Here is a 22,500-nt window from a genome sequence, read left to right as displayed (position 1 = left end):
CGAAGTGGGGTTATTGGAGCGGCCCCTCTTTTTTTGTCCGAGCGTTTGGTGGGGTTTCTCGCATTGGGGCTTCCCAGGCCCGGTTGTTGGGTGCGCACCCACCCTGGCGTGCACGAAATCGGAAGTTGGGTTAATTGCCCGGTTTGCCTCAAGTGCGCACCTTCGCCAGGGCGGGCTCAAGATGGCACCCGCGTTCCGTTTTTTTCACTATCTTTCAAAACGGAAATTTTAAAATCTCGTTTTTTTTTTTTTTTTGCCTTTTCTGGAAATTAGTGAAGGCAGCGCATCAAAGGTGCGCAATGCTGGTGCGAACCCGGGAGCGCTCCGATGTGTGCTCCAAGGTGCGGCGTGCACGAAGTCCGAGCCCGGTTTGCCCCGGGTGCGCACCTCGCGTGCACCTTCGCCGGGGTGAGCACCTTGGTGTGCAGACCTTGGCTGGGTTGCGCGCCCTGGTGCGCACCAAGGAGCGCTCTGAAGTGTGCTCCAAGGTGCGGCGTGCACGAAGTCGGAGCCCGGTTTGCCCCGGGTGTGCACCTCGCGTGCACCTTCGCTGCGGTGGGCACCTTGGCTGGGTTGCGCGCCTTGGTGGGCACCATGCAGTGCACGAAGTCGGAGCCCGGATTGCCCCGGGCGCGCACCTCCGCCAGGGTGGGCACCTTGGTGCGCACAACTTGCCTGGGCTGCGCACCAGGAAGGGCTCAAGATGGCACCCGCGTTCCGTTTTTTTCACTATCTTTCAGAACGGAAATTTTAAAATCTCGTTTTTTTTTGCCTTTTCTGGAAATTAGTGAAGGCAGCGCATCAAAGGTGCGCAACGCTGGTGCGAACCTGGGAGCGCTCCGATGTGTGCTCCAAGGTGCGGCGTGCACGAAGTCGGAGCCCGGTTTGCCCCGGGTGCGCACCTCGCGTGCACCTTCGCCGGGGTGGGCACCTTGGTGTGCAGACCTTGGCTGGGTTGCGCGCCCTGGTGGGCACCATGGTGCGCACCAAGGAGCGCTCCGAAGTGTGCTCCAAGGTGCGGCCTGCACGAAGTCGGAGCCCGGTTTGCCCCGGGTGTGCACCTCGGGTGGGCACCTTGGTGCGCATGCCTTGCCTGGGCTGCGCACCAGGGCGGGCTCAAGATGGCACCCGCGTTCCTTTTTTTTCACTATCTTTCAAAACGGAAATTTTAAAATCTCATTTTTTTTTGCCTTTTTCTGGAAATTAGTGAAGGCAGCGCATCAAAGGTGCGCACCTCGCTGCCCACCACGGTGCGCAACGCCGGTGGGCACCCGGGAGTGCTTCGAAGTGTGCTCCAAGGTGCTGCGTGCACGTTGTCGGAGCCCGGTTTGCCCCGGGTGCGCACCTCGCGTGCACCTTCGTCGGGGTGGGCACCTTGGCTGGGTTTGCCCCGGCTGCGCTCCGAAGCGGGGTTATTGGAGCGCCGCCTCTTTTTTTGTCGGAGCGTTTGGTGGGGTTTCTCGCACTGGCTCTTCCCAGGCCCGGTTGCCACCCTGGCGCGCACGAAGTCGGAAGTAGGGTTAATTGCCCGGGTGCGCACCTTTGCCAGGGTGGGCACCTTGCCTGGGCTGCGCACCAGGGCGGGCTCAAGATGGCACCCGCGTTCCGTTTTTTTCACTATCTTTCAAAACGGAAATTTCAAAATCTCCTTTTTTTTTTGCCTTTTCTGGAAATTAGTGAAGGCAGCGCATCAAAGGTGCGCACCCGGGAGCGCTACGAAGTGTGCTCCAAGGTGCGGCGTGCACGTTGTCGGAGCCCGGTTTGCCCCGGGTGCGCACCTCGCCTGCACCTTGGCCGGGGTGGGCACCTTGGCTAGGTTTGCCCAGGGTGCGCTCCGAAGCGGGGTTACTGGAGCGCCCCCTCTTTTTTTGTCAGAGCGTTTGGTTGGGTTTCTCGCATTGGCTCTTCCCAGGCCCGGTTGTTGGGTGCGCTCCCACCCTGGCGCGCGCGAGGTTGGAAGTTGGGTTAATTGCCCGGGCGCGCACCTTCGCCAGGGTGGGCACCTTGGTGCGCACACCTTGGCTGGGCTGCGCACCAGGGCGGGCTCAAGATGGCACCAGCATTCCCTTTTTTTCACTATCTTTCAAAACGGAAATTTTAAAATCTCGTTTTTTTTTGCCTTTTATGGAAATTAGTGAAGGCATCGCATCAAAGGTGCGCACCTCGCTGCCCACCTTGGTGTGCTCCGAGGTGCCCACCACGGTGCGAACCCGGGAGCGCCCCGATGTGTGCTCCAAGGTGCGGCGTGCACGAAGTCGGACCCCGGTTTGCCCCGGGTGCGCACCTCGCGTGCACCTTGGTGCGCACACCTTGGCTGGGTTGCGCGCCCTGGTGGGCACCATGGTGCGCACCAAGGAGCGCTCCGAAGTGTGCTCCAAGGTGCGCCGTGCACGAAGTCGGAGCCCGGTTTGCCCCGGGTGCGCACCTCGCGTGCACCTTCGCCGCGGTGGGCACCATGGCGTGCACGAAGTCGGAGCCCGGTTTGCCCCGGGTGCGCACCTCGCATGCACCTTCGCCGGGGTGGGCACCTTGGTGTGCAGACCTTGGCTGGGTTGCGCGCCCTGGTGGGCACCATGGTGCGCACCAAGGAGCGCTCCGAAGTGTGCTCCAAGGTGCGGCCTGCACGAAGTCGGAGCCCGGTTTGTCCCGGGTGTGCACCTCGGGTGGGCACCTTGGTGCGCATGCCTTGCCTGGGCTGCGCACCAGGGCGGGCTCAAGATGGCACCCGCGTTCCTTTTTTTTCACTATCTTTCAAAACGGAAATTTTAAAATCTCATTTTTTTTTGCCTTTTTCTGGAAATTAGTGAAGGCAGCGCATCAAAGGTGCGCACCTCGCTGCCCACCACGGTGCGCAACGCCGGTGGGCACCCGGGAGTGCTTCGAAGTGTGCTCCAAGGTGCTGCGTGCACGTTGTCGGAGCCCGGTTTGCCCCGGGTGCGCACCTCGCGTGCACCTTCGTCGGGGTGGGCACCTTGGCTGGGTTTGCCCCGGCTGCGCTCCGAAGCGGGGTTATTGGAGCGCCGCCTCTTTTTTTGTCGGAGCGTTTGGTGGGGTTTCTCGCATTGGCTCTTCCCAGGCCCGGTTGCCACCCTGGCGCGCACGAAGTCGGAAGTAGGGTTAATTGCCCGGGTGCGCACCTTTGCCAGGGTGGGCACCTTGCCTGGGCTGCGCACCAGGGCGGGCTCAAGATGGCACCCGCGTTCCGTTTTTTTCACTATCTTTCAAAACGGAAATTTCAAAATCTCCTTTTTTTTTTGCCTTTTCTGGAAATTAGTGAAGGCAGCGCATCAAAGGTGCGCACCCGGGAGCGCTACGAAGTGTGCTCCAAGGTGCGGCGTGCACGTTGTCGGAGCCCGGTTTGCCTCGGGTGCGCACCTCGCCTGCACCTTGGCCGGGGTGGGCACCTTGGCTGGGTTTGCCCAGGGTGCGCTCCGGAGCGGGGTTACTGGAGCGCCCCCTCTTTTTTTGTCAGAGCGTTTGGTGGGGTTTCTCGCATTGGCTCTTCCCAGGCCCGGTTGTTGGGTGCGCTCCCACCCTGGCGCGCGCGAGGTTGGAAGTTGGGTTAATTGCCCGGGCGCGCACCTTCGCCAGGGTGGGCACCTTGGTGCGCACACCTTGGCTGGGCTGCGCACCAGGGCGGGCTCAAGATGGCACCAGCATTCCCTTTTTTTCACTATCTTTCAAAACGGAAATTTTAAAATCTCGTTTTTTTTTGCCTTTTATGGAAATTAGTGAAGGCATCGCATCAAAGGTGCGCACCTCGCTGCCCACCTTGGTGTGCTCCGAGGTGCCCACCACGGTGCGAACCCGGGAGCGCCCCGATGTGTGCTCCAAGGTGCGGCGTGCACGAAGTCGGACCCCGGTTTGCCCCGGGTGCGCACCTCGCGTGCACCTTGGTGCGCACACCTTGGCTGGGTTGCGCGCCCTGGTGGGCACCATGGTGCGCACCAAGGAGCGCTCCGAAGTGTGCTCCAAGGTGCGCCGTGCACGAAGTCGGAGCCCGGTTTGCCCCGGGTGCGCACCTCGCGTGCACCTTCGCCGCGGTGGGCACCATGGCGTGCACGAAGTCGGAGCCCGGTTTGCCCCGGGTGCGCACCTCGCGTGCACCTTCGCCGGGGTGGGCACCTTGGTGTGCAGACCTTGGCTGGGTTGCGCGCCCTGGTGGGCACCATGGTGCGCACCAAGGAGCGCTCCGAAGTGTGCTCCAAGGTGCGGCCTGCACGAAGTCGGAGCCCGGTTTGCCACCCTGGCGCGCACGAAGTCGGAAGTAGGGTTAATTGCCCGGGTGCGCACCTTTGCCAGGGTGGGCACCTTGCCTGGGCTGCGCACCAGGGCGGGCTCAAGATGGCACCCGCGTTCCCTTTTTTTCACTATCTTTCAAAACGGAAATTTCAAAATCTCCTTTTTTTTTTGCCTTTTCTGGAAATTAGTGAAGGCAGCGCATCAAAGGTGCGCACCCGGGAGCGCTACGAAGTGTGCTCCAAGGTGCGGCGTGCACGTTGTCGGAGCCCGGTTTGCCCCGGGTGCGCACCTCGCCTGCACCTTGGCCGGGGTGGGCACCTTGGCTGGGTTTGCCCAGGGTGCGCTCCGGAGCGGGGTTACTTGAGCGCCCCCTCTTTTTTTGTCAGAGCGTTTGGTGGGGTTTCTCGCATTGGCTCTTCCCAGGCCCGGTTGTTGGGTGCGCTCCCACCCTGGCGCGCGCGAGGTTGGAAGTTGGGTTAATTGCCCGGGCGCGCACCTTCGCCAGGGTGGGCACCTTGGTGCGCACACCTTGGCTGGGCTGCGCACCAGGGCGGGCTCAAGATGGCACCAGCATTCCCTTTTTTTCACTATCTTTCAAAACGGAAATTTTAAAATCTCGTTTTTTTTTGCCTTTTATGGAAATTAGTGAAGGCATCGCATCAAAGGTGCGCACCTCGCTGCCCACCTTGGTGTGCTCCGAGGTGCCCACCACGGTGCGAACCCGGGAGCGCCCCGATGTGTGCTCCAAGGTGCGGCGTGCACGAAGTCGGACCCCGGTTTGCCCCGGGTGCGCACCTCGCGTGCACCTTGGTGCGCACACCTTGGCTGGGTTGCGCGCCCTGGTGGGCACCATGGTGCGCACCAAGGAGCGCTCCGAAGTGTGCTCCAAGGTGCGCCGTGCACGAAGTCGGAGCCCGGTTTGCCCCGGGTGCGCACCTCGCGTGCACCTTCGCCGCGGTGGGCACCATGGCGTGCACGAAGTCGGAGCCCGGTTTGCCCCGGGTGCGCACCTCGCGTGCACCTTCGCCGGGGTGGGCACCTTGGTGTGCAGACCTTGGCTGGGTTGCGCGCCCTGGTGGGCACCATGGTGCGCACCAAGGAGCGCTCCGAAGTGTGCTCCAAGGTGCGGCCTGCACGAAGTCGGAGCCCGGTTTGCCACCCTGGCGCGCACGAAGTCGGAAGTAGGGTTAATTGCCCGGGTGCGCACCTTTGCCAGGGTGGGCACCTTGCCTGGGCTGCGCACCAGGGCGGGCTCAAGATGGCACCCGCGTTCCATTTTTTTCACTATCTTTCAAAACGGAAATTTCAAAATCTCCTTTTTTTTTTGCCTTTTCTGGAAATTAGTGAAGGCAGCGCATCAAAGGTGCGCACCCGGGAGCGCTACGAAGTGTGCTCCAAGGTGCGGCGTGCACGTTGTCGGAGCCCGGTTTGCCCCGGGTGCGCACCTCGCCTGCACCTTGGCCGGGGTGGGCACCTTGGCTGGGTTTGCCCAGGGTGCGCTCCGAAGCGGGGTTACTGGAGCGCCCCCTCTTTTTTTGTCAGAGCGTTTGGTGGGGTTTCTCGCATTGGCTCTTCCCAGGCCCGGTTGTTGGGTGCGCTCCCACCCTGGCGCGCGCGAGGTTGGAAGTTGGGTTAATTGCCCGGGCGCGCACCTTCGCCAGGGTGGGCACCTTGGTGCGCACACCTTGGCTGGGCTGCGCACCAGGGCGGGCTCAAGATGGCACCAGCATTCCCTTTTTTTCACTATCTTTCAAAACGGAAATTTTAAAATCTCGTTTTTTTTTGCCTTTTATGGAAATTAGTGAAGGCATCGCATCAAAGGTGCGCACCTCGCTGCCCACCTTGGTGTGCTCCGAGGTGCCCACCACGATGCGAACCCGGGAGCGCCCCGATGTGTGCTCCAAGGTGCGGCGTGCACGAAGTCGGACCCCGGTTTGCCCCGGGTGCGCACCTCGCGTGCACCTTGGTGCGCACACCTTGGCTGGGTTGCGCGCCCTGGTGGGCACCATGGTGCGCACCAAGGAGCGCTCCGAAGTGTGCTCCAAGGTGCGCCGTGCACGAAGTCGGAGCCCGGTTTGCCCCGGGTGCGCACCTCGCGTGCACCTTCGCCGCGGTGGGCACCATGGCGTGCACGAAGTCGGAGCCCGGTTTGCCCCGGGTGCGCACCTCGCGTGCACCTTCGCCGGGGTGGGCACCTTGGTGTGCAGACCTTGGCTGGGTTGCGCGCCCTGGTGGGCACCATGGTGCGCACCAAGGAGCGCTCCGAAGTGTGCTCCAAGGTGCGGCCTGCACGAAGTCGGAGCCCGGTTTGCCCCGGGTGTGCACCTCGGGTGGGCACCTTGGTGCGCATGCCTTGCCTGGGCTGCGCACCAGGGCGGGCTCAAGATGGCACCCGCGTTCCTTTTTTTTCACTATCTTTCAAAACGGAAATTTTAAAATCTCATTTTTTTTTGCCTTTTTCTGGAAATTAGTGAAGGCAGCGCATCAAAGGTGCGCACCTCGCTGCCCACCACGGTGCGCAACGCCGGTGGGCACCCGGGAGTGCTTCGAAGTGTGCTCCAAGGTGCTGCGTGCACGTTGTCGGAGCCCGGTTTGCCCCGGGTGCGCTCCTCGCGTGCACCTTCGTCGGGGTGGGCACCTTGGCTGGGTTTGCCCCGGCTGCGCTCCGAAGCGGGGTTATTGGAGCGCCGCCTCTTTTTTTGTCGGAGCGTTTGGTGGGGTTTCTCGCATTGGCTCTTCCCAGGCCCGGTTGCCACCCTGGCGCGCACGAAGTCGGAAGTAGGGTTAATTGCCCGGGTGCGCACCTTTGCCAGGGTGGGCACCTTGCCTGGGCTGCGCACCAGGGCGGGCTCAAGATGGCACCCGCGTTCCGTTTTTTTCACTATCTTTCAAAACGGAAATTTCAAAATCTCCTTTTTTTTTTGCCTTTTCTGGAAATTAGTGAAGGCAGCGCATCAAAGGTGCGCACCCGGGAGCGCTACGAAGTGTGCTCCAAGGTGCGGCGTGCACGTTGTCGGAGCCCGGTTTGCCCCGGGTGCGCACCTCGCCTGCACCTTGGCCGGGGTGGGCACCTTGGCTGGGTTTGCCCAGGGTGCGCTCCGAAGCGGGGTTACTGGAGCGCCCCCTCTTTTTTTGTCAGAGCGTTTGGTGGGGTTTCTCGCATTGGCTCTTCCCAGGCCCGGTTGTTGGGTGCGCTCCCACCCTGGCGCGCGCGAGGTTGGAAGTTGGGTTAATTGCCCGGGCGCGCACCTTCGCCAGGGTGGGCACCTTGGTGCGCACACCTTGGCTGGGCTGCGCACCAGGGCGGGCTCAAGATGGCACCAGCATTCCCTTTTTTTCACTATCTTTCAAAACGGAAATTTTAAAATCTCATTTTTTTTTGCCTTTTATGGAAATTAGTGAAGGCATCGCATCAAAGGTGCGCACCTCGCTGCCCACCTTGGTGTGCTCCGAGGTGCCCACCACGGTGCGAACCCGGGAGCGCCCCGATGTGTGCTCCAAGGTGCGGCGTGCACGAAGTCGGACCCCGGTTTGCCCCGGGTGCGCACCTCGCGTGCACCTTGGTGCGCACACCTTGGCTGGGTTGCGCGCCCTGGTGGGCACCATGGTGCGCACCAAGGAGCGCTCCGAAGTGTGCTCCAAGGTGCGCCGTGCACGAAGTCGGAGCCCGGTTTGCCCCGGGTGCGCACCTCGCGTGCACCTTCGCCGCGGTGGGCACCATGGCGTGCACGAAGTCGGAGCCCGGTTTGCCTCGGGTGCGCACCTCGCGTGCACCTTCGCCGGGGTGGGCACCTTGGTGTGCAGACCTTGGCTGGGTTGCGCGCCCTGGTGGGCACCATGGTGCGCACCAAGGAGCGCTCCGAAGTGTGCTCCAAGGTGCGGCCTGCACGAAGTCGGAGTCCGGTTTGCCCCGGGTGCGCACCATGGCGTGCACGAAGTCGGAGCCCGGTTTGCCCCGGGTGCGCACCTCGCGTGCACCTTCGCCGGGGTGGGCACCTCGGCTGGTTTGCGCGCCCTGGTGCGCACCAAGGAGCGCTCCGAAGTGTGCTCCAAGGTGCGGCGTGCACGAAGTCGGAGCCCGGTTTGCCCCGGGTGCGCACCTCGCGTGCACCTTCGCCGCGGTGGGCACCTTGGCTGGGTTGGGCACCATTGAGCGCTCCGAAGTTTGCTCCAAGGTGTGCACCATGGCCCTCCAAGGTGCGCAGCATGGCGTGCACGAAGTCGGAGCCCGGTTTGCCCCGGGTGCGCACCTCGCGTGCACCTTCGCCAGGGTGGGCACCTCGGTGCGCACACCTTCTCAATGTTTTCTTGCCTTTTCTGGAAATTGGTGAAGGCAGCGCATCAAAGGTGCGCACCTCGGTGTGCTCCGAGGTGCGAACCCGAGAGCGCTTCGAGGTGCGCACGAAGTCAAAAGTCGGGTTAATTGCATTGTTTTCCCCGGGTGCGCTCCGAGGTGCGCAACATCGGTGCGCACCAAGGAGGGCTCCGAAGTGTGCTCCAAGGTGCGCACGATGGCGTGCACCTCTGGTGCGCACGATTCGGAGCTCGGTTTGCCCGGGGTGCGCACACCTTGGCTGGGTTGCGCACCTTTTGTGCGCTCCATGGTGCGTACGAAGTCGGAGCTCGGTTTGCCCCGGGTGCGCACCTTGATGCGCACGCCTTGGCTGGGCTGCGCACCTTGGTGGGCGCCTCCAAGGTGCGCACGAAGTCGAAGCTCGGTTTGCCCCGGGTGCGCACCTTGGTGGGCGCCATGGTGCACTCCGAGGTGCCCAAGATTGGTGCGCACCAAGGAGCGCTCCGAAGTGCGCTCCAAGGTGCGCAGGTGCGCGCGAAGTCGAAAGTTGGGTTAATTGTCCGGTTTGCCTCGGGTGCGCACCTTGCGTGCACCTTCGCCAGGGTGGGCGCCTTGGTGCGCACACCTTGGCTGGGCTGCGCACCCGGGCGCGCACACCTTGGCACCCGCGTTTCCTTCATTTTAAATTTTTTTTTTTTACAATCTCTCAAGTGGGAAATTCTATAATCTCAACTTTTTTTGCCTTTTCAGGAAACTTTTGAATGGAGCGCATCATTGGTGCGCTCCGAAGTGTGCTCCAAGGTGCGCACCTCTGGTGCGCTCCAAAGCTCTCTCCAGCTGCGTGCACCTGCCCCGGGCGCGCACCCGGCCCCGCCCAGCTTCGCTCACCTGTCCCGGGCGTCTGGTGCGGAACCTTAGAGTAAGAAACATCACCGTGCACCTTGGCCAACGTGCGCGACTCGACCGAGCGCGCACTGGCCGAGGTGCACACCGATTTCACCTGGGTGCGCGCGCAGCACCTCGGGCGCACCGGGGTGCGTGCACAACGCCCGGGTTGCACCGTGGCCTGTGTGCTCGGGGCGCCTCGGGTGCGCGCTCGGTGTCGCCCCGGCGCGCGCGGTAGTGCGGGCAACGCACCCCGGCCCGGCCCGGCCCCGACGAGAACGCAAACGGGCAAAAGGTTAATTCAAATAGCATTGCGACGCCCGGCGAAAAACTAAAAAAGGGTGCAACACCGGGACTTCCCGGGAGGTCACCCATCCCAGTACTACTCCGGCCCAAGCGCGCTTAACTGCGGAGTTCTGATGGGATCCGGTGCACTAACGCTGGTATGATCGCACCCGTTATGAGCTTGTCGCAGTGTGTACTTAGCAAACCGCGACCCACGTGCGAATCCACCCCGGCCACCCACCCCCGTCGAGGTGCACACCCTCCCTCGCGAAGTGCGCCCCGTTCGCCAAGTGTGAGCCCTGCCCGGGTGCACGCACCTTGCTAGGGCATCGGGTGTGCACCCGGCCCGGCCTACGTGCGTGCACCTGGACGGGGCGTCGTGTGCGTGCAGTGTCCCGTCTGCAACGCGGTGCCCACACACCACCTCGGGCGCAACGACCTGCGCTCACATGTGGGCCGAGTGCACCTTGGTGCATGTTCGGGGCGCCTCGGGTGCACGCTCGATCTTGCCCCGGTGCACCAAGGCGCTCGGTTTGCCCCGGGTGCGCACTTGGTGCAAGGTGGGCACCCAAAATAGGGATCAAGCACCAAAACACAAGTTTCGGGATGCAAAATGGGACCCAAGGACCACAAATGCGTTCCAAGACCCATGATGGGTCCACGAGAACAAAAATGTGTTCCGAGACTTAATAAACAAATATTGGGTTTTAGGAGAAGAAACATGCTCTGATGCCCAAAACGAGAATCGACCCCGAAAAGGCCACAGGCCAAAAGTGGGATGCGAGACAAAAAAAAATGGGACCCGAGGACCAAAATTGGGTTCCCAGGTCGAAGACAGGGCAACCGGACAAGAAACGACCTCTAAGGCTCGAAATGAGTCCCGACGACTAAAACTTGACAAGAAGCACCCATCAGGCACCCAACTCGACACCCATGGGATGCCGACCCACCCGGGCTTCCACCTAGCACACCTTGGCACCCACCCACCCTCACACCCAACCTCGCACCCAACTTAGCACCTTTGAACCCACATTGGCACTCACCCTGACCCTGGCACCTTGGAACCCACATTGGCACTCACCTTGACCCTGGCACCCACCTTTGCACTCACCTTGGGACCCACCCTGGCTCCCACCTCGGCACCCACCCAGACACCCACCTTGGTTCCTTGGCACCCACCTTGGATCCTTGGCACCCACCCCGACACCCACCTTGGCACGCAACTTGGCTACTTGCCACCCACCTTGGCTCCTTGAAGCCCACCCCGACAACCACCCCGTGACCTACCCTGGCTAGGGTTGGTGCACACCCACCCTGGTGCCCACCTTGGCACCCACCCTATGACCCACCTTGGCACGCACCTTAGTACCCACCCCGTTACCCACCCTAGGACCCACCCCGTGACCCACCTTGGCCAGGGTGGGTGCACCCACCCTGGTGCCCACCTTGGCACCCACCCATCCTAGCACCCAGCCTGTGACCGGGCTTGGAACCCAACCTTGCACCCGTCTTGGCCAGTGTGGGTGCGCACCCATCCTGGCACCCACGTTGTGACACACCCTTTAACCCACGCACCCTAGCACCCACGTTGGCACCCACCTTGGAACCCAACTTGGCACCCACCTCGGCACCCACCTTGACACTTGTGGACCCACCTTGCCACTCACCCTAGCATCGACCCATCCTAGCACCCACCCTGGCACCTTTGCACCCTAGCACTCACCCATCCTAGCACCTAACCTGTGACCCACCTTGACACTCACCCTCGCACCCACCTTGGAACCCAACCTAGCACCCACCCACCCTGACACCAACCCTAGCACCTACCCACCCTTGCACCCACCCTGTGACCCATCTTGGCACCCACCCATCCTACCACTCAACCTATCACCCACCTTCTCACCCACCTTGGCATCCACCTTAGCACCCACCCACACTGGCACCTTGGCACCCACCTCGGGCAAGGTGGGTGCACACCCACCCTGGCACCCAATTTAGAACCCACCGAGCATGTTACCCACCTTGGCACCCACATTGCAGCCCACCCTAGTACCCACCCTATGACCCACATTGGCATCCACACCCTAGCACCCAGGCACCTCGACACCCGCCTTGACACCCACCCTAGCACTGAACCTGTGACCCACCTTGGAACTCACCCTAGAACCCACCCACCCTGTGAACCACCTTGGCATCCACCTTAGCACCCACCCACCTTGGCACCCACTCTAGCACTCACCCATCCTAACACCCAACTTGTTACCCACCTTGGCACCCGCCCTCGCGTCCACCTTGAAACCCACCCTAGCACCCACCCACGCAGGAGCCCACCTTGGCACCCAACCTAACACCCACGCATCCTGGCACCCAACTTGTGACCCACCTTGGAACCCACCCTAGTACCCACCTTTGAACCCACTATATCACCAACCCACCTTGGCACCCACCCTATGACCCTCTTTGGAATCCACCCTAGCACGCACCCACCCTGGCACCCACCATGGAGCGCACCCTAGCACCCACCCACCTCGGCACGCACCTCAACACCCACCTTGGTGTGCGCACTGCGCCAACCTCTCAAAGACCCTATGTGGTGCGCTCCAAAGTGTACACCTTTGGTGCGCTCCAAGGTGCGCACCTTTGGTGCACACCAAAGTGTGCACCGAGGTGAGCACCAAAGTGCACTCCAGGGTGCACACCAAGGCGCGCACCTTTGGTGCGGTCAATGCAAACGAATTCGGAAGTTGGGGTCGATGTCGTAATCGCTGCTGCAGACTACACGTATGAGAATCGGACAAATAGCTTTATATAGGGGAGGTGTTGCGTTTGATGGGTCGACTCCCCTGGTTGTGTGCACTGCACCAACTTCAAAGACCCTGTCTTGTTTAAGAAGTCAAAAGTTGGGGTGGATGTCCTAATCATTGCTGCAGTCTACGCATGTATGAGAATCAGACAAATAGCTTATATAGGGGAGGTGTTGCATTCGGTGGGTTGACTCCCCTGGTTGTGCGCACTGCGCCAACCTCAAAGACCTTGTTTTCGTTTAGAAGCCGAAAGTTGGGGTCGATGTCCTAATTGCTCTTGCAGGCTACGCATGTATGAGAATCAGACAAATAGCTTATATAGGGGAGGTGTTGGGTTTGATGGGTCGACTCCCCTGGTTGTGCGCATTGCGCCAACCTCAAAGACCCTGCATTGCGGATGAAGTCGAAAGTCAGAGTTTGGTGTGCTACAAGGTGTGGTCGAAGGTGCTCACCTAGGTGTGCACCTTTGGAGCGCAGGAAAAGTGCCCTCCAAAAGTGCGCACCTTTGGAGTGCACAAAAGTGCCCTCCAAAAGTGCGCACCTTTGGAGCGCAGAAAAGTGCCCTCCAAAAAGTGCCCTCCAAAAGTGCGCACCTTTGGAGCGCAGAAAAGTGCCCTCCAAAAAGTGCCCTCCAAAAGTGCGCACCTTTGGAGCGCAGAAAAGTGCCCTCCAAAAAGTGCCCTCCAAAAGTGCGCACCTTTGGAGCGCAGAAAAGTGCCCTCCAAAAAGTGCCCTCCAAAAGTGCGCACCTTTGGAGCGCAGAAAAGTGCCCTCCAAAAAGTGCCCTCCAAAAGTGCGCACCTTTGGAGCGCAGAAAAGTGCCCTCCAAAAAGTGCCCTCCAAAAGTGCGCACCTTTGGAGCGCAGAAAAGTGCCCTCCAAAAAGTGCCCTCCAAAAGTGCGCACCTTTGGAGCGCAGAAAAGTGCCCTCCAAAAAGTGCCCTCCAAAAGTGCGCACTTTTGGTGCGCACCAAAAGTGCGCACTTTTGGTGCGCACCAAGGCGCTGGTTCGGTCGTTGCAGGCGAGTTCGGAAGTTGGGGTCGATGTCCTGAGCGGAGGTGCAAACTACACAGGTGTCGGAATCGGACAAATAGCTTATATAGGGGAGGTGTATGCTTCGATGGGTCGACTCCCCAGGTTGAGCGCACCGCGCCAACCTCAAAGACCCTACGGTATGGATGAAGTCGGAAGTTGGGTCCGATGACCGATTCGATTAGTAGGTATGCTCATGAGGTCGGAATTTGGGTCCGATGACCTGCCATGTGTAGGAAGGCGAATGTTGGCACTGTGCGTTGCAAGGTGCACACCAAGGCGCTGGTGCGGTCTTTTTAGTCGAGTTCGGAAGTTGGGGTCGATGTCCTGATCGGAGGTGCAAGCTACACAGGTGTGGGAATCGGACAAATAGCTTATATAGGGGAGGTGTATGCTTCGTTGGGTCGACTCCCCGGGTTGAGCGCACCGCGCCAACCTCAAAGACCCTACGGTATGGATGAAGTCGGAAGTTGGGTCCGATGACCGATTCGATATGTAGGCATACTCGCGAGGTCGGAATTTGGGTCCGATGACCTGCCATGTTGAGGAAGGCGAATGTTGGCACTGTGCGTTGCAAGGTGCGCACCAAGGCGCTGGTTCGGTCGTTGCAGGCGAGTTCGGAAGTTGGGGTCGATGTCCTGATCGGAGGTGCAAACTACACAGGTGTGGGAATCGGACAAATAGCTTATATAGGGGAGGTGTATGCTTCGTTGGGTCGACTCCCCGGGTTGAGCGCACCGCGCCAACCTCAAAGACCCTACGGTATGGATGAAGTCGGAAGTTGGGTCCGATGACCGATTCGATATGTAGGCATACTCGCGAGGTCGGAATTTGGGTCCGATGACCTGCCATGTGCAGGAAGGCGAATGTTGGGACTGTGCGTCGCAAGGTGCGCACCAAGGCGCTGGTGCCGTCGTTGCAGTCGAGTTCGGAAGTTGGGGTCGATGTCCTGGTCAGAGGTGCAAACTACACAGGTGTGGGAATCGGACAAATAGCTTATATAGGGGAGGTGTATGCTTCGATGGGTCGACTCCCCGGGTTGAGCGCACCGCGCCAACCTCAGAGACCCTACAGTATGGATGAAGTCGGAAGTTGGGTCCGATGACCGATTCGATACGTATGCATATTCGCGAGGTCTGAATTTGTGTCCGATGACCTGCCATGCGCAGGAAGGCGGAATTTGGGTCCGATGACCGAGTTGATGGCGTGCCATGCGCAGAAAGGCGGAATTTGGGTCCGATGACCGAGTTGATGTTGATGGCCCGCCATGCATAGGAAGGCGGAATTTGGGTCCGATGACCGATTTGAAGGCGTGCCATACGCAGAAAGGCGGAGTTTGGGTCCGATGACCGAGTTGATATTGATGGCCCGCCATGCGCAGGAAGGCAGAATTTGGGTCCGATGACCTGACATACGCATGGAGTCCGACTCGGGGGCCGATGTTCGATTCGATGACTTGCATTGTGGGTAAAGTCGGAAGTTGTGGTCTTTGACCCGATTCGATGACCAGACTTCGGCTGCTTGAGAATCGGACAAATAACTTATATAGGGGAGGTAGTGTTCTCGAGCATCCTCCCCCCGTGCCCGTTTATGTCGATTGATGCTGGTGCTCTACTGGTTGGAGAGCTCGGATGCAAAAATCTTGCACCAGGATTTATCGATTGTGATGGACACGGCAAGTCTCCTGATTGCTATGCAGGAGCTCATCGTGAATCTCTATGCGGCCTTGGTATGGACTCGACCTGCGGAATGGTTCGGCAATGGTAGTCGCTCCAACACGTCCTTGCAGTGGCCACAGAGGTGATTCAACTAGAGCTCCAGTCTAGCTTTTGGGTTGCTTGGCGGACTGGTATAGCCGCGATCGAGTTCCGGCCATGAACGTTTTAGATAGCTCTTGGGCTTTCTGGGACGGAAGTCGGAAGTTTGGGCTGTTGTCCGATTTGATGACCATTCTTCGGATGTGTGAGAATCGGACAAATAACTTATATAGGGGACTGTGTTGTCTCACGCAGCCCCCTCCGTGCCCCTCTATCTCGACCGATGTTGGTGCTTGAAAGGGTTGGGATCGCTCGGATTTATAAACGTGCACCACCATTTGTCGAGTGTGAGGGACGCGGCAGGTCTCCTAAATGCTATGCGGGCGCTCTCTGAGAATCTCTATCCGGCCTCGACACAAACTAGTCTTGCTGAATGGTTTGGCACTGGTAGTCGATCTAACACGTCGTTGTTGTGGCCGCCTAGGCGATTCGATTCGAGCCCCCGTCTAGCTTTTGGGTTGCTTGGCGGATTTTGCCCTATCCGCAAGTGAGCTCGGTCCCTAAACGTTCGAGAAACCTGATTGCTATGTGCCGACTCTCTTTCTTGCGAGCCTCCATCTAGCTTTTGGGTCTCTACGGAACGGAAGTCGGAATCTGGGACCGTTGTTTGATTCGACGAGGCAGACTACGGTTGTGCGAGAATCGGACAAATAACTTATATAGGGGAGGTGTTGACTGGAGCATTCTCCCCCGTGCCCCTCTAACTCGACCAATGCTGGCGCTCGAACGGTGGTAGCGCTCGGATTTTCATTGAGCGCCAGCATTGGTCGATTTAGAGGGGCATGCGAGATTCCCGAATGCTATGCGAGGGCTCTAACGGAAATGTCTATTGGTTTCGGTATGGATGCAATTGCGAGTGGTTCGGCAAAGGTAGTCGTTCCGATGCGTCCATGTCGTGGCCAAATCGATAATTCGATTTGAGCCCTCGTATAGCATTTGGGTCTCTCGATGTGATTCCGCATTCCAGTCCCTTTGGGCACTGCTTGAGCCGCATCCCAGGGGGTTCCCTTCCCAATAATCTGCCTCGCAACCCGATTGCTATGCGGTGAGGCTCCTCGGCCGCCTCGGAACTATCTGTGTATCAGACGCATCGCGGGATAAGGGGTTGGCAACGGTAGTCGCCCCAAGCGCGTCCGATGCTTGGACCATTCCGAGGCGGCCCTGAAGCCTCTTCCGTCTAGCCGTTGGGTCCTTCTCGCCGCATCCCTCGCCTCGCACCCCGATTGCTATGCGGTGAGGCTCCTCGGCCGCCTTGGAACTATCTGTGTATCGGACGCGTCGCGGGATAAGGGGTTGTCACTGGTAGTCGCCCCAAGCGCGTCCGATGCTTGGACCATTCCGAGGCGGCCCTGAAGCCTCTTCCGTCTAGCCGTTGGGTCCTTCTCGCCGCATCCCTCGCCTCGCACCCCGATTGCTATGCGGTGAGGCTCCTCGGCCGCCTTGGAACTATCTGTGTATCGGACGCGTCGCGGGATAAGGGGTTGTCACTGGTAGTCGCCCCAAGCGCGTCCGATGCTTGGACCATTCCGAGGCGGCCCTGAAGCCTCTTCCGTCTAGCCGTTGGGTCCTTCTCGCCGCATCCCTCGCCTCGCACCCCGATTGCTATGCGGTGAGGCTCCTCGGCCGCCTTGGAACTATCTGTGTATCAGACGCGTCGCGGGATAAGGGGTTGTCACTGGTAGTCGCCCCAAGCGCGTCCGATGCTTGGACCATTCCGAGGCGGCCCTGAAGCCTCTTCCGTCTAGCCGTTGGGTCCTTCTCGCCGCATCCCTCGCCTCGCACCCCGATTGCTATGCGGTGAGGCTCCTCGGCCGCCTTGGAACTATCTGTGTATCGGACGCGTCGCGGGATAAGGGGTTGTCACTGGTAGTCGCCCCAAGCGCGTCCGATGCTTGGACCATTCCGAGGCGGCCCTGAAGCCTCTTCCGTCTAGCCGTTGGGTCCTTCTCGCCGCATCCCTCGCCTCGCACCCCGATTGCTATGCGGTGAGGCTCCTCGGCCGCCTTGGAACTATCTGTGTATCGGACGCGTCGCGGGATAAGGGGTTGTCACTGGTAGTCGCCCCAAGCGCGTCCGATGCTTGGACCATTCCGAGGCGGACCTGAAGCCTCTTCCCTCTAGCCGTTGGGGCTTTCTCGCCGCATCCCTCGCCTCGCACCCCGATTGCTATGCTGTGAGGCTCCTCGGCCGCCTCGGAACTATCTGTGTATCGGACGCATCGCGGGATAAGGGGTTGGCAGTGGTAGTCGCCCCAAGCGCGTCCGATGCTTGGACCATTCCGAGGCGGCCCTGAAGCCTCTTTCGTCAGCCGTTGGGGCCATCTCGCCGCATCCCCCACCTCGCACCACGATTGCTATGCTGTGAGGCTCCTCGGCCGCCTCGGAACTATCTGTGTATCGGACGCATCGCGGGATAAGGGGTTGGCAGTGGTAGTCGCCCCAAGCGCGTCCGATGCTTGGACTATTCCGAGGCGGCCCTGCAGCCTCTTCCGTGTAGCCTTTGGGGCCATCTCGCCGCATCCCTCGCCTCGCACCCCGATTGCTATGCGGTGAGGCTCATCGGCCGCCTGGGAACTATCTTCGTATCGGACGCATCGCGGGATAAGGGGTTGTCACTGGTAGTCGCCCCAAGCGCGTCCGATGCTTGGACTATTCCGAGGCGGCCCTGCAGCCTCTTCCGTCTAGCCGTTGGGGCCATCTCGCCGCATCCCCCACCTCCTCGGCTGCCTCGGAACTATCTGTGTATCGGACGCATCGCGGGATAAGGGGTTGGCAGTGGTAGTCGCCCCAAGCGCGTCCGATGCTTGGACTATTCCGAGGCGGCCCTGCAGCCTCTTCCGTCTAGCCTTTGGGGCCATCTCGCCGCATCCCTCACCTCGCACCCCGATTGCTATGCAGTGAGGCTCCTCGGCCGCCTGGGAACTATCTTCGTATCGGACGCATCGCGGGATAAGGGGTTGTCACTGGTAGTCGCCCCAAGGACGTCCGATGCTTGGACTATTCCGAGGCGGCCCTGCAGCCTCTTCCGTCTAGCCGTTGGGGCCATCTCGCCGCATCCCCCACCTCCTCGGCTGCCTCGGAACTATCTTCGTATCGGACGCATCGCGGGATAAGGGGTTGGCAGTGGTAGTCACCCCAAGCGCGTCCGATGCTTGGACTATTCCGAGGCGGCCCTGCAGCCTCTTCCGTCTAGCCTTTGGGGCCATCTCGCCGCATCCCTCGCCTCGCACCCCGATTGCTATGCGGTGAGGCTCCTCGGCCGCCTGGGAACTATCTTCGTATCGGACGCATCGCGGGATAAGGGGTTGTCACTGGTAGTCGCCCCAAGCGCGTCCGATGCTTGGACTATTCCGAGGCGGCCCTGCAGCCTCTTTCGTCTAACCGTTGGGGCCATCTCGCCGCATCCCCCACCTCGCACCCCGATTGCTATGCGGTGAGGCTCCTCGGCCGCCTTGGAACTATCTTCGTATCGGACGCATCGCGGGATAAGGGGTTGTCACTGGTAGTCGCCCCAAGCTGCGTCCGATGCTTGGACTATTCCGAGGCGGCCCTGTGGCCTCTTCCGTCTAGCCGTTGGGGCCATCTCGCCGCATCCCCCACCTCGCACCCCGATTGCTATGCGGTGAGGCTCCTCGGCCGCCTTGGAACTATCTTCGTATCGGACGCATCGCGAGATAAGGGGTTGTCACTGGTAGTCGCCCCAAGCACGTCCGATGCTTGGACTATTCCGAGGCGGCCCTGCAGCCTCTTCCGTCTAGCCGTTGGGGCCATCTCGCCGCATCCCCCACCTCGCACCCCGATTGCTATGCGGTGAGGCTCCTCGGCCGCCTTGGAACTATCTTCGTATCGGACGCATCGCGGGATAAGGGGTTGTCACTGGTAGTCGCCCCAAGCGCGTCCGATGCTTGGACTATTCCGAGGCGGCCCTGCAGCCTCTTCCGTCTAGCCGTTGGGGCCATCTCGCCGCATCCCCCACCTCGCACCCCGATTGCTATGCGGTGAGGCTCCTCGGCCGCCTTGGAACTATCTTCGTATCGGACGCATCGCGGGATAAGGGGTTGTCACTGGTAGTCGCCCCAAGCGCGTCCGATGCTTGGACTATTCCGAGGCGGCCCTGTGGCCTCCTCCGTCTAGCCGTTGGGGCCATCTCGCCGCATCCCCCCCCTTGCACCCGGATTGCTATGCGGTGAGGCTCCGATGCTTGGACTATTTCGAGGCGGCCCTGTGGCCTCTTCCGTCTAGCCGTTGGGGCCATCTCGCCGCATCCCCCCCCTTGCACCCGGATTGCTATGCGGTGAGGCTCCTGGGCCACCTTGGAACTATCTTCGTATCGGACGCATCGCGGGATAAGGGGTTGTCACTGGTAGTCGCCCCAAGCGCGTCCGATGCTTGGACTATTCCGAGGCGGCCCTGCAGCCTCTTTCGTCTAGCCGTTTGGACCATCTCGCCGCATCCCCCACCTCGCACCCCGATTGCTATGCGGTGAGGCTCCTCGACCGCCTTGGAACTATCTTCGTATCGGACGCATCGCAGGATAAGGGGTTGTCACTGGTAGTCGCCCCAAGCGCGTCCGATGCTTGGACTATTCCGAGGCGGCCCTGCAGCCTCTTCCGTCTAGCCGTTGGGGCCATCTCGCCGCATCCCCCACCTCGCACCCCGATTGCTATGCGGTGATGCTCCTCGGCCGCTTTGGAACCATCTTCGAATCGGACGCATCGCGGGATAAGGGGTTGTCACTGGTAGTCGCCCCAAGCGCGTCCGATGCTTGGACCATTCCGAGGCGGCCCTGAAGCCTCTTCCGTCTAGCCGTTGGGGCCATCCGTCGCCTCGCACCCCCGATTGCTATGCGGTGAGGCTCCTCGGCCGCCTTGGAACCGTCTTCGTATCGGACGCATCGCGGGATAAGGGGTTGTCACTGGTAGTCGCCCCAAGCGCGTCCGATGCTCGGACCATTCCGAGGCGGCCCTGAAGCCTCTTCCGTCTAGCCATTGGGGCCATCTCGCCGCATCCGTCGCCTCGCACCCCCGATTGCTATGCGGTGAGGCTCCTCGGCCGCCTTGCAACCTTCTGTGTATCGGACGCATCGCGGGATAAGGGGTTGGCACTGGTAGTCGCCCCAAGCGCGTCCGATGCTTGGACCATACCGAGGTGGCCCTGAAGCCTCTTCCGTGTAGCCGTTGGGGCCTTCCCGCCCCATCCCTCGCCTCGCACCCCGATTGATATGCGGTGAGGCTCCTCGGCCGCGTTGGAACTATCTGTGTATCGGACGCATCGCGGGATAAGGGGTTGGCACTGGTAGTCGTCCCAATCGCGTCCGATGCTTGGACCATTCCGAGGCGGCCCTGCAGCCTCTTCCTAGTCGTCGGGGCCTTCCCGGCGCATCCTTCGCCTCGCATCCCGATTCCTATGCGGTGAGTCTTCTCGGCCGCCGCGGAACTATACCTGTTATCGCTACTGCATCCTTCGGCTGGTAACCTCCTCTGCCGCCTTGGAACGTTCTCTTTGTCGGACGCGTCGCGGGATAAGGGGTTGGCACTGGTAGTCGCCCCAAGCGCGCCTGATGCATAGACCGCTCCGAGTCGACCTTGCTTTCAGCCTCTCACATGCATAGACCTCTCTGAGTCGACCCTGCAGCCTCTCACGTTTAGCCTATGGAATCTCGCCTCACAACATGATTGCTATCCTTGATGCATCCCTTGCCTCGAGCCCTGATTGCTTTCTTGGCTGCATCCCTCCTCTCCTCACAGCCCAGTTGTCATCACTGCTTCATCCGTCGCTTCATGCATCTGGCTGCTGGGCCCTTCCCACCGCACACCTCGATTGCTATCTCTGCTGCATCACACACCCCGATTGCTATCTCTGCTACATCCCTCGGCTCTCACTTCTGCATCCTTCGCCTCACACCTCGATTGCTATCAATGCTGCATCTGTAAGCTCACACCCCGATTGCTATGCGGGGAGGCTCCTTGGCCGCCTTGGAAATTTCTCTGTGTCGGACGCACCGCGGGATAAGGGGTTGGCACTGGTAGTCGCCCCAAGTGCGCCCGACTCTTAGACCGCTTCGAGGTGACCTCGTAGCCTCTTTCGTCCAGGCTTCCTGCCTTCAACGCCCTTTTTACACCTCGATTGCTATGCGCGGGCTCCTTGGCGTCTATCACCTCTCTGCGAAGAGTGGCACGATGATTGTTGGGGTAAATCGTAGCAGTCCGATCTCTGGCCTTGGGCCATTGTGAGGGCTGATCGATTTCCTGTGCGCATCTCGTGTTCGCCCAGTAACAGACTCGACGACTTGTAATCGGTCTTGTTCCCGATTGTTCCTGGAGGTAGTCTTCGGAACTCTTGGATTTGACCTGTCACTCGAACTGTCCTCTTCCGAGGATGCTTGTGTGTGTGCGCTTTTGCCATTTCCTTGGCGGTATTAACGAGATATTAAAGAGCGGAGTGAGCGCCTCGCCCAGCTATGTTTGGGGCTCTCACTCCCTTACCCGGTGTGCGACCGCTTTGCACGTAGGTTGCGGAGCATCGCGACTCTTTCGATGTTTGGCGGTTGTCTTCCGGTGATGCGTTGGTCCCGAAGTGCACGTTACTAGCATTTCTGCCATTGTTCTCGATCTTTGGCACGTTCCTTCGTTGCAATTGGATATATATCTCCGTTTATACGCGCAGGCTTCTCCCGCCTATTCAGCGCTGTCCCACTCTCAGCACTCTCGTGGTCTCCTTGGCTTCTCTCTCCCGTGAGCGAGCTCTCTTCTCGAGTCTTTTCCATGTCCCATGGAGGTTGCCTTGCGAAATTCGGGCACACAAACGTGACCGGATAAGAGCGGAATTGCCTATGAGGAGAAGCTCACCTTAGGGAGCAGCAATGCCGAGTGTTTCGACAGAGGGTAGAGGGGGCGTTGTTTGGGCGGTTGCACAAAAGAGTGCTACGGTTGCACTGAAGGTTGCTTCCTCGTCTCCGACGAACTCTTCGAGGCAAAAAAGCTTGTTTACGGGGTCGAGGTGGGACTGTTCGTGCGAGTTGCGCCACCAAAAGTGCGTAGGGGGCATATACCTGGGAAATGGATGTCTCTGAGTGGCCTTACTCGGTCGCGTGCACGGTGCATTCTCTAACAGCAGGACTGTCGCGAGCATGTGCGGTTCGG

General features: G+C 60.4%; 1 non-coding gene across 1 annotated transcript; it reads right to left on the bottom strand.

Moving 5' to 3' along the window:
- Window positions 1-9,759: 9,759 nt before the first annotated feature.
- On the bottom strand, window positions 9,760-9,878 carry LOC131861102 (5S ribosomal RNA). Its single transcript, XR_009360183.1, has one exon. It is a non-coding gene; the product is annotated as a 5S ribosomal RNA (ribosomal RNA).
- Between the last annotated feature and the right edge of the window lie 12,622 nt (window positions 9,879-22,500).

This window comes from Cryptomeria japonica, unplaced genomic scaffold (genome assembly GCF_030272615.1).
Source record: "Cryptomeria japonica unplaced genomic scaffold, Sugi_1.0 HiC_scaffold_20, whole genome shotgun sequence".
NCBI lineage: Eukaryota > Viridiplantae > Streptophyta > Pinopsida > Cupressales > Cupressaceae > Cryptomeria > Cryptomeria japonica.
The sequence above is the reverse complement of the archived record's forward strand: the minus strand, read 5'-3'. Positions and strand labels throughout refer to the sequence as shown.